Below are 12,179 nucleotides of genomic sequence, written 5' to 3'. Positions count from 1 at the left end.
CCTTGGAAGGGACACAGTCCAACTCTTCGCTTATCGCACTATCTGTATCATTCCGCTTTAACGCACCTTTTTGAATAAACAGTGCATAGCACTACGCCTATTATTGCATTCTTGTTTTACATATATGTGTTCATTAATGACGCCTTGCAACCGTACACTTTGGTACGGCCAATACACCAAGGGCTTACGTACCCCACAATATGGTGTGAAAAGTCCGAACACTTTCACAAATGCGGCACCCCGAACTTATAGCATTATATGCATCAGCTCCGAATCATGTCTTTGTTCAAATGTTGGGTTTTCCCGGCTCCTATGTTTTGGTACCTTACGTTCCGCTCTATCGGCTAAGGTAGCGCTAGGAGAACTACTGCGATTGTGCCCCAGTTCTGCCGGGCTTAGCACCTCAGTAGAGAAAGCTAAAACTGACTGTCATGATAAGGCGAGAGACTAGTCGCTGTTCGGCGAGGTTTTCGAGTCCCTAAAGACTTATGCCGCTTAGAGTGAGGGGCTGGCCCTGTCCGGCTTAAAGGCGTGTATCGTGCCACGAATTCGGCCTTCCGAATACCAGGGGCTTCGCTGAAATTTAAAATTATAGAATTCTATGGCTAAGTGAGAGTGATAAAGCATTATTAGTCCGGTTGCCTTGTTCATTGTGCTGAGCGCCTCCCTCGAAGGACCCAAACATGGGAACAATAGTGCTCAGGTTTATCCCGAACACCCCAGCACTAGTGGCATGGGGGCAGAAGCCGAGGACTAGCCATCTCTCAGATTAGATAAATGGCCAAACAGAAGGTAATATTTTAAATTCAAACAAGCGTTGCATAGCGCATATGAAACAAGTTTTCATAAATACAGGATCACACGAGCGAGTTTTACTCAAATATTACATATTTTGTACACTCATCCGCTATGAGACGGGCACCCAGCAGAACACCCTCGTAGTACATCTCGGGGTGGCGGTGCTCCTTGCCCTCCGGCGGCCCTTCCTTGATCAGCTTCACGGAGTCTAGCTTGACCCACTGCAATTTCACATGGGCGAAAGCCTGGCGTGCACCTTCAATGCAGACGGATCGCTTGACGACCTCCAGCCGCGGGCAGGCATCCACAAGCCGCCTCACCAGGCCGAATAAGCTATTCGGAAGGGTGTCGCCAGGCCACAGCCGGACTATAAAGCCCTTCATGGCATGTTTGTCCGCCTTATGTAGCTCGACCATCTGCTTCAGCTGGTCTCTCATTGGCATCGGGTGTTCTGGTCTCAGTATACTGAGACCAGAACAGCTTCTCCGTTGAGTTTCCATCCTCGGCCTGGTAAAATTGTGTGGCATCGGACACACTGCGGGGCAAATCTGCGAATGCTCCTGGAGAGCTTCGGATCTGGGTAAGTAATCGGTAATTTACTCTTACATGCTTGCTTTGCATATAGAAAGCCTTACCTGCCGCTATCTTCTTCATTGCGTCGACCTCCTGGAGGGCCTTTTGGGCTTCGGCCTTGGCACTTTTTGCGCTCTCGAGGGCCGCGGCAAGCTCAGACTCTTGCGTCTTTGAGTCAAGCTCCAACGCCTCGTGCTTCGCCACGAGAGCCTGGAGCTCTTGCTACACCTCGCCCACCCGAGCCTCGTGCTTCTCTCGCTCGGTGCGCTCCTTGGCCGCTTTATCTTCGGCCTTGGAAAGCACTTGCTTTAGGGTCGCCACTTCGGTCGTGGCCCCTGGCAAATTCATGATAATCCAGTCATTTTGCAATCGCATTCTTTTTATACATATACATAGACTAGGTGCTACTTACCTTTATTCTCCTCGAGCTGCCTCTTGGTAAGGCCAAGCTCGTCCTGGGACCCTTTAAGGTCCTGCTTCAGTACAGCGACCTCCACAGTTAGTGCGGCGGACAACAGCAGCGAAGCCTGCATATGCATATTGACATACTTCTATTAGACTCCTGCGATATTGTTTGATCCTCTATTTGGCTTTTCTTTGTGAACACCGAACAGAGCATCAGGGGCTACTGTCTATGCGGTAATATTTTTCCTATACTTTAAACACTTACCTCAAAGCCTGTTAGAATGCTGGCACAGGCTTCAGTCAATCCGCTCTTAGCGGACTGAACCTTCTGGATCACCGCACTCATAATAGTGCGGTGCTCATCGTCGATGGAAGCGGTGCGAAGCGCTTCCAGCAGATTGTCCGGCGCCTCTGGATGGACAGAGGTCGCTGGTGTAGGCGCCTCGCCCCTCTTAGAAGGGGGCGCCTACCCGAGCCCGGAACCACTGGAGGTTCCGGCGCGGTGTTCGGCTGAGGGCCAAACTCGGAGCTCTCAGGGCCCTGTCCCCTCGGCTCCCGGAGTCCGGAAGGTCGCCTTGAGGTGCCTCCGGGGCTGTCTCCCCTCGACTCGGTGCCTCTTGAGATAGCACCTCGGCGTCGTCAGCAGGATGAGGGGAGGTGGCGGTCGGGACTGGATCGCTATCCATGTCCGACGAGCCCAGGGAGCCGTCTGATGATACATCGATACTGGTTCGTGGCGGCCTGCATAATCATATTTTGGCGTTAGGGAAAGTAGTGCGGCAAAGGAATACTATGACTTACTCTGGTATCCGAATACTTACAACTTCCCCAGGGGCTTGGCCCTGGGCATCCACTCGTCTTCGCTGTCGGCGGAGGTGGTGGAGTAGTCCGTAGGGAGGGTCCGCCCTTTCTTGGACCCTCCGGCCTCCCTAGTTGGGGCGGCCTTCCTTTTCTTGTCTCCCCCACCTGGAGGGGGAGCGTCCTCCTCGTCTTTGGGGGAGGATTGCGCCGTAGAGTCCTCGGACGGTAAGTCCGGTGATGCCTGGCATCGGGAACTCTTTCGGGTTCGCTTGGCCTTCTTGGTCTTCTCCGGCACCGTATAAGGAGCCGGAGTCAGCATCTTCGTCAGAAGAGCGTTTGCTGGGCCTTCGGGCAAAGGAGCCAGACAGTCGATCTGTCCGGCCGTCTCCTGCCAATCCTTTCAAAGGTATGGGAGTTTAGATCCCACATGGAGCCAAGCTGTGAAAAACATCTATCCTGTAAGAGGTAAAGGCAGCTTACCGCGCTGGCTTGGCGCTTCGTGCTGAATCCGCGATCCTCAGTAGTAGGAGGGGGGACCTCGGCGCTCTTGAACAGCACCCTCCAGGCATCTTTGTGAGTGGTGTCGAAGAGCCTGTTCAGAGTTCGGTGCTGCGCCGGGTCAAACTCCCACAAGTTGAAGGCCCGTTGTTGGCACGGGAGGATTCGGTGGATGAGCATAACTTGGACTACGTTGACAAGTTTGAGCTTCTTGTTCACCATGCTTTGAATGCATGTTTGGAGTCCGATCAGCTCTCCTGGATTACCCCAGGACAGGCCCTTCTCTTGCCAGGAGGTGAGCCATGTGGGGAAGCCAGATCGGAACTCGGGGGCTGCTGCCCATGTAGGGTCACACGGCTCGGTGATATAGAACCACCCCGATTGCCACCCCTTTATTGTCTCCACAAAGGAGCCCTCGAGCCATGTGACGTTGGGCATCTTGCCCACCATGGCGCCTCCGCACTCCGCCTGGCAGTCGCCCACTACCTTCGGCTTGACATTGGAAGTCTTCAGCCATAAGCCGAAGTGGGGCTTGATGCGGAGGAAGACCTCGCACATGATGATAAACGCCGAGATGTTAAGGATGAAGTTTGGGGCCAGATCATGGAAATCCAGGCCATAGTAGAAAATGAGCCCCCGGATAAATGGGTGGAGAGGAAATCCCAGTCCGCGGAGGAAATGTGCGAGGAACACCACCCTCTCATGGGGCCCGGGGGTGGGGATGAGCTGCCCCTCATCTGGGAGCCGGTGTGCGATGTCGTCGGGCAGGTATCCGGCTCTCCTCAGCTTCTTGATGTCTCCCTCCGTGACAGAGGAGACCATCCACTTGCCTCCCGCTCCGGACATGGCTAGAGAAGGTTGAGGTGGGGAATGCGGACTTGGGCGCTGGAGCTCGAGTGCACGAAAACGGATAAGCAAAGGAGGAAGAAGGCATGGATGAAAAGGTGAATCCTTATCCCTTTATATGGACGGCCGAAACTAAGCGTCCCCACTAGCCTGGTAAAACTCGCTTGTCCCCCAAGCGCCGTAATTGATGGCGCGGTTGGGTTACCCACACCCGTATTGATGAGAATCCCGTAATCAAGGGACATGATCTCTGTTTTGACAAGACGTGTCAAAAAACTGCCTCGTGTTATGTGCGGGGTTAGTTAAAGGAAACGGTTCGAATAATCACCGGGCCGTGACGTAATGTCATGTTGCCAAAACGTGTCAGCAGATTAAAGATTTGTGGAAATATTATTCTCTCTACGATGGTATGTGGAACTTGTTTTGTAGGGTCGGACACTATCCTTATACTTGAAATTCTTCCGTGGTGTATTCGGAGGAGGAACCCACCTTGCAATGCCGAAGACAACACTGCGCGCCGGACTCATCGTCATTGAAAGCCTGGTTCAGGGGCTACTGAGGGAGTCCTGGATTAGGGGGTGTCCGGATAGCCGGACTATAACCTTTGGCCGGACTGTTGGACTATGAAGATATAAGATTGAAGACTTCGTCCCGTGTCCGGATGGGACTCTACTTGGCGTGGAAGGCAAGCTAGGCAATACGGATATGGATATATCCTCCTTTGTAACCGACCTTGTGTAATCCTAGCCCTCTCCGGTGTTCATATAAACCGGAGGGTTTTAGTCCATAGGACAACAACTAGAACATACAATCATACCATAGGCTAGCTTCTAGGGTTTAGCCTCTCTGATCTCGTGGTAGATCTACTCTTGTACTACCCATATCATCAATATTAATCAAGCAGGATGTAGGGTTTTACCTCCACCAAGAGGGCCCGAACCTGGGTAAAACATCGTGTTCCCTGCCTCGTATTACCATCCGGCCTAGATGCACAGTTCGGGACCCCCTACCCGAGATCCGCCGGTTTTGACACCGACAAAGAGCATGGGTTCTTAAAATCAATCAGTGACGATCTTTGCAAGAAAAGTTCTTCTTACATTGCCAAGCGTTCACTCTTGTCTACTTACATGCCACAAGTTAAATCTAGCAACAAGAGTAAGAAAGATTCTTCTTCTAGTAGTAACAATAATCATGCAAAATCCAATGTTGTTGCTTCTAGTAGTTCTCTTGATTCCACTAATGATTCTCTTAGCCAAGTTACACTTGAGCAAGAAAATAGCTTATCAAAGAGAATTATAGAGAAAAGTGTTTACAAGAGCCTTGCCTAGAGTAAGCAATTTGAGGAAATCGTACGCAAGCAAGGAAGGCACCAGAAGAATCAAGGTATTGGTTTTGAACGAAAGTTCAATGCCAATGGAGTTGTGTGGGAAGAAGATCAATACCCCAAGATGAAGTTTGTTCCTCAACAAGAGAAGTATGATCCTACTTCTTTCCAAGGGACACAAGCTCAAGATGATCTTCCACCACAAGACCACAAACAAAAAGGCAAGGACAAGCTTCAAGAGGAATTTGATGCATTTGAAGAAGCTCCTAAGGACTTGGTCAAGTGGGTTCCAAAGACTACATCAAGTTCTACTTCATCAAGTACGACTACAACTCCAAGGATTCCCACCAAGATGATGTGGATCCCAAAGAAGAAGAACTAGAGAGTTCTTGAGGGTGACTCCGCCAACATACTTCACTCATATCATTTTGGCGAGGACAAGTGCGAACAACTTCCACATCTTGAACTAGTTCAAGGAGTCACAAACCCTCTTGTTGGTAAGACAAGGGACAATGTAACCTACTGCCTTCATGGACATCATCTTGTGTGAACATCACTCTATGTCTATGGATATCCTTGTTTGTTCCTTGTGGGACTAACCCGTGTAGGTATTGAAAGTGCAACTCACTCCAATGGATTGCGCCAAATGATCTACATCAACATTGAGCATCCACATCTTCAACATCTACATGAAGTCATCATCGACAAAACCCAGGGTTAGTTCATCCCTCTTAGGGGGGATATCACATCTAGGGGGAGCTTTACTCTAATCAATTGAGCTAAAGCAACTCTAATGGTGTGAACACAACAATGCTTTATGTAAAAGTGGTAACCCCACTTGTGCTTAAACAATGAGTATGACCTACGATCAAATGTTCTCATTTGACTCCTAAGTCAATATACTCATATATAGATGATCTAGTCATCGCCAATTGCTTGATAGATGCTAGAGTGTTTGTGCATGCTTTGCCACATATTTCATTTTCCATTTTATTGTGTGAGCATGTTGATTGCATATTTTACTCATTCGAGGACATCCACTTGTTGTTTTGATTGTTTGGCGTTTTCTCTTTTGCCAAGTGGATGGACAAGAATGCCTAAGAACCTCCTCTAGCTATCTATGCTTTTCTTGTCTCGAACTCTATTCCTGCTACATCACAAAGTTTGATCAAGTCAGATTCGAACCACTCTGTGTGAGGAGCACTCGGAGTCCCCGATTCGTCATAGACTTAAACTTCCAAAACCTCTCTATGCATTTAGGTTTGACCGATCCATCCATTTCGGTCACACCGGGTTCACTGTGTTGATCTAGGTTTTCAATCTCGGTGCAACCGATTTGAACTTTTCGGTCACACCGAGTTGCAATAACCGCTTGCGATTCTGCATCTCGGTGCCACAGAGTTGTTCCACTCGGTCACACCGACAGGGTCAGGATATATATACCCATGGGTGAGATTTTGGAAATTTCTTCAAACCTCCTCAGCCCGCGTGTGTCCCGCTCTGCCGCCTCGGGTCTCCGAATCATCTCCTCGTCGCCAACAACCTCCCGCCGCTAGTTTCCATCGCCATCAACGGGATTCTTCCCCGCCGTTGTCGCCGTAGCGAACTCCCGTTGAACTAGAGTATGCGTTCGATTTTGTGTGCTAATTCCTTATTTCGATTCCTAGCACATTGCTTTGCCATGATCGTTACCAAGTATGAAATCAATCTATCTAGAGGAAACTCCCTTTAGGTTAGGTTTGATTCAAAAATTTAGGGTTAGGTCTCTGCCGAGCTCATCACGGACCGACCGAGTTGTAGAAATCTGTGCCACCAATTTGGCTTAGGCCATTGCACATGCGCTTTCCGGTCTGACCAAAAATTGCAAATCGGTGCGACCGAATTCAATTCTCTGTGAAACCCTAGCAATCTCGGAGCCACAGAACTGTGACTCGGTCTAACAGAGTTCACTAGTTTAGACTCCAATAGTTGCTTCGGTATCACCGAGTTTAACAAATTGGTAGCTTCGAAATGATTTCTGTGGAGAAATAAAACCAAGTTTTTGACTCATTTGTTTTGTGAAAACACTGCACTTTGTGATGCTCATCCATTCTAGCTAATCTATATCTATTCACAGGGTTTGCTGTCAGTTTGATTGCCAGGATGTCTGACCAAAGTGATAGTCAGAACAAGTCAGCAGAGCAAGTGCAATTGAGTGAGGGAACTAGTCCCTCAAGTAGCTATGATGAGGGTAGCAGGAGCACTCCCAGTAACTTGCCCAAGGCAGCCACCAGAACAAGGAAGAAGAAAACCTCAGATTCTGAAGATGAGGACTATGTGGCTGTTGAGGAAGAAGTGAGCTCCAGAAAGAAAGTGCTAAAGAAAGAATATGGTACTGTTGCAACAACAAATCTTGGACTACATAAGAAGACCCCTGCAAAGAGGGTGCCAACCTTAAAGGCCAGAGCCTCAACTTCTGAAATCTCTAAGCCAACTGAAGAGGCTGCTGGAGAGGGAAAGAAAAGGAAAGAGAGGGTCAAGAAGACCACTGCCAGAGTCATCGGTAGATCCTCTATAATGAGAGATCCAGAAGAAGATGAAGAGGAAGAGGATGTTGCACCAGCACCCAAGTCCCAGAATCTTATGGGGGATGCCATTAAGTCAGGGGCTACCACTTCAATGCCCAAGACTGCCCCCAAGGCTGTAGCTCAAGCTCAGAAGCCTTCTAAGCCCAAGAGAAGCACCAGGAACATCCTAGTTGAAGAGAAGAACAAGGCCGAGTGCCTGAAGTTGAAGAAGAAGAAGCAGAAGCCCAAGTGCTGAGGAAAATGAAACCAAAGATTCCAGAACACAATGACACTCATCCCGAGGCTGAGGATATGAACATCAGGAAGGATGCAGGACTGAGACTTTGGAGACAGTATGATCCCTATGCTGTGAGGAGGGGGACTGCAGTGGACTATAGGTTCCACACCAAGGAACAACATGATTTCTATGAGACCATTCTGCTGGACAAGAAACCTATAGTCTGTGATATGAAGTGGGTTGATTGGGAATTCATTGATGAGAATGAAGACTATTTCCCAGGAGTACATGAAAGCTTCAAAGCTTGTGGAGTTGATGAGTTTGTGGGACAGAAGCTTACCAAATGGAATGATGAGCTCATTATGCAGTTCTATTCTACAGCTCATTTCTATCCAGATGGTAGAATTATATGGATGTTTGAGGGTACAAGGTACCAATCAACTGTTGATGAGTGGGACAAGTTGATCAATGCCCTAGAAGAGTATGAGGATGATTTGGATGTGTATACCAAGAAGAAGAAGTACCACAACTCAATGGCACACATGTACAAGGAGATCCCAGACAAAGCTTTGGAGACACACAAGCTTGGATCTATGCATTATCTGTTGTCTGGTCTGCCTACAATCAACACAATCTTAAGGCATACTCTGTTACCCGAATCTGGAGATCACAAGATGACCAGAGGCCATTCAATCAACTTGCTGCAGATATTTGATGTTCCTAAAAAATTCAAGGTCATGAGTCTGATTGTTGAGACAATCAAGAGGACTGCTGCAGATCAGAAAAGATCTTGTGGGTATGCTCCATACATTCAAGTGCTCATCAACTCCAAGATGGGCACAAGCACTTACTCATTGGACAAGGAGCACCTACCTTTGCACCCAGAATTTGAGGATAACACAGTTGTGATGAATGAGGATGATCCTTCATCAGCACAAGCACAAGAGAAGAGAGCAAAGGCAAAGGCAGAAACAGCTGCAAGGATGCCAAGTGCTGAAGAAGCATCTCAGGTGTTCTTAAAGAGCAAACAAGATCAGCTAGGTTATCTAATTCAGGCAACTTTGAGGATTGAGAAGGGCTTGGCCACCCTGACTCAGAATCAGGAGAGCTTGAAGAGGATCATTGAGACAAAGTTTTATGATCTTGATCTGAAAGTAACTGAGATACATACTGCAGTCGAGCAGCTCCAGGAGGAAGCAGAGGAGAAGAGAGGGAAGGCAACTACGGATGCTTTTCAGCGAGTGCCAAGTTAGAGGTCAGCTGCAGTGCCACTGCAAGATACAAGAGCTACTTCATCTGCACCAGCAATAGCTTCTGTGCCACCTCCAGCAACCACTACACCAGCTCCAACATCATCCACTGATGCCTTCGTCCTTGGAGTTCTCTCTACACCACCTCCCGAAGACCAAGCCTGAGAGACGCATAACACTATGCATTTTCAAACTTTTTGCTAACTTGTTGCCAAAGGGGGAGAAATGTATAGATCATAGGCTTCGAGAGAGAGTGTCTTGCTTCTTTGTCTCTCTTGCTATTTGGTTAAACTTTTGTGTGTGCTCGTTTGATACTTTTTATGTCTGTGTGTGAGATACTTGTATGATCATGTGTTTGATCATATTCAAATTTAATGCTTGCTTGGATGATCATTCACTTTACTTGGTGATGAGTGCATGTTTTAATTCCTATCATTTTGAGCGCTCCACCAAGATGTATGTGACATGGAAGAGTAACCCATGATCCTAATTGATTGTGCATTTGCATTCAAAAGCAAATTTTAAATAATGCACAAATTTAGGGGGAGCTCTTGCTTATCACATACTTCTCAAAGTGACGATGTATTTAAATCTTATTATCATTTGTTGAAGAATTGATCTATATGTTGTCATCAATTACCAAAAAAGGGGAGATTGAAAGTGCAACTATCCCTAGGTGGTTTTGGTAATTACTAACAACATATAGCTCATTGAACTAATACCATTTGAAGATGACCATTTCAGAAAGTTCAATGATTGGCACGGCATGGATTAGAAATGTGGACCCCTCAAAATGCTAAGGACACACATTGTCTCAAGCTCAAGACTCTTCATTTTCATTTTAGTGATCCAAGATCACATTGAGTCCATAGGAAAATCCAATACTATTAAAAGGGGATGAGGTGTTGCTTAATGACTTACTTGCTCAAAATGCTTAGTGATATGCTCCAAAAACCCTCAACCACTTTCCCATATCCACATATGTCCCAAACCAAAAGTCAAACTCGGCCTCGCCGAAATGTTCTATCCGGCGCCACCGAGTTCACTTGACATAACCACTGCCAGAAACCCTAGTCATTTTGATCTCACCGATAGGGATCTCGGTCTCACCGAGATGGGATTGCAAACTCTCTATTTCCCTTTGTAACATTTCGGTCCAACCGAGATGAGCGATCGATCCCACTGAGTCAATGCAAACTCTCTGTTTCCCTTTCATAACGTTTCGGTCTCACCGAAATGAGCGAATCGGTCCCACCGAGTTTGCCTGACCAACTCTCTGGTTAGCTTATTACCAAAATCAATCCCACCAAGTTTGTGTAATCGGTCTCATCGAGATTACGTTATGCCCTAACCCTAATGAAATCGGTCCCACCGAAAATCCTAACATTCACATTTTGAACTGAATCGGTCTGACCGAGTTTTCTGATTCGGTCCCATCGAGTTTGGTAAATTGTGTTTAATGGTTAGATTTTGTGTGGAGGCTATATATACCCCTTGACCCTTCCTTCATTAGCAAGGAGAGCCATCAGAACATGCCTACACTTCCAGCATTCATTTTCTGAGCGAGAACCACCTACTCATGTGTTGAGACCAAGATATTCCATTCCAACCATATGAATCTGATCTCTAGCCTTCCCCCAAGTTGCTTTCCACTCAAATCATCTTTCCACCAAATGCAAGTCTATGTGAGAGAGTTGAGTGTTGGGGAGACTATCATTTGAAGCACAAGAGCAAGGAGTTCATCATCAACACACCATCTATTACCTTTTGGAGAGTGGTGTCTCCTAGATTGGTTAGGTGTCACTTGGGAGCCTCCGACAAGACTATGGAGTTGAACCAAGGAGTTTGTACGGGCAAGGAGATCGCCTACTTCGTGAAGATCTACCCTAGTGAGGCAAGTCCTTCGTGGGCGTTGGCCATGGTGGGATAGACAAGGTTTCTTCTTCGTGGACCCTTCATGGGTGGAGCCCTCCGTGGACTCGTGCAACCGTTACTCTTCATGGGTTGAAGTCTCCATCAACGTGGATGTATGATAGCACCACCTATCGGAACCACGCCAAAAATCTCCGTGTCTACATTGCGTTTGCTCCCTCCAAACTCCTCCCTTTACCTTCATATGCAAATGTTTTTATATTCCGCTGCTATACTCTTAGACTTTCATGTGTAGGTTGATTGCTTGACTTGTGCTAAGTTGCTAAAATATGCCAAGACTTAAAATTGGGAAAATGCTAGATTTTTATTTGGTCAAGTAGTCTATTACCCCCCCCCCCTCTAGACATACTTTCGATCCTACACCCTTGAGGTGAACACATTGGGAGGCAAAACAATAAGCCCCTATCTTTCTATGTGTCCGGTTGAAACGTTTTGCTCATGTGTATGCGGTGAGTGTTAGCAATCATAGAAGACTATATGATGGTTGAGTATGTGGAGATCTTACTTAAACTCTGTTGAATAAGTTGAATTGCAATTGCTTGGTGACTAAGAACATAGGTTGTTGGGTTTCAAGAGAATTCATTGTTTGAACCTTAACATGTGAATTGGTTACCACTATAACATGAGAAGTTTCATAAGAAATAATTGTTGTTATGATGCTAGGAAAAGTGATTGAAATTATCATTCATCAAACTTGTGCACTTTGCTAGCATTCACACATCATAAATTATTTTTTTATCATTTACCTACTCGAGGACGAGTAGGAATTAAGCTTGGGTATGCTGATACGTCTCCAACGTATCTACAATTTATGAAGTATTCATGCCAATATATTATCATTCTTGGATGTTTTACAATCCTTTTATAACAACTTTATATCATTTTTTGGGACTAAATTATTGACCCAGTGCCCAGTGCTAGTTCCTGTTTTTTGCTTGTTTTTTACATCACAGAAAATAAATATCAAA

Source organism: Triticum urartu, chromosome 7A (genome assembly GCF_056163025.1).
Source record: "Triticum urartu cultivar PI428250 chromosome 7A, HENAU_Tu73, whole genome shotgun sequence".
Classification (NCBI taxonomy): domain Eukaryota; kingdom Viridiplantae; phylum Streptophyta; class Magnoliopsida; order Poales; family Poaceae; genus Triticum; species Triticum urartu.
The sequence above is the reverse complement of the archived record's forward strand: the minus strand, read 5'-3'. Positions refer to the sequence as shown.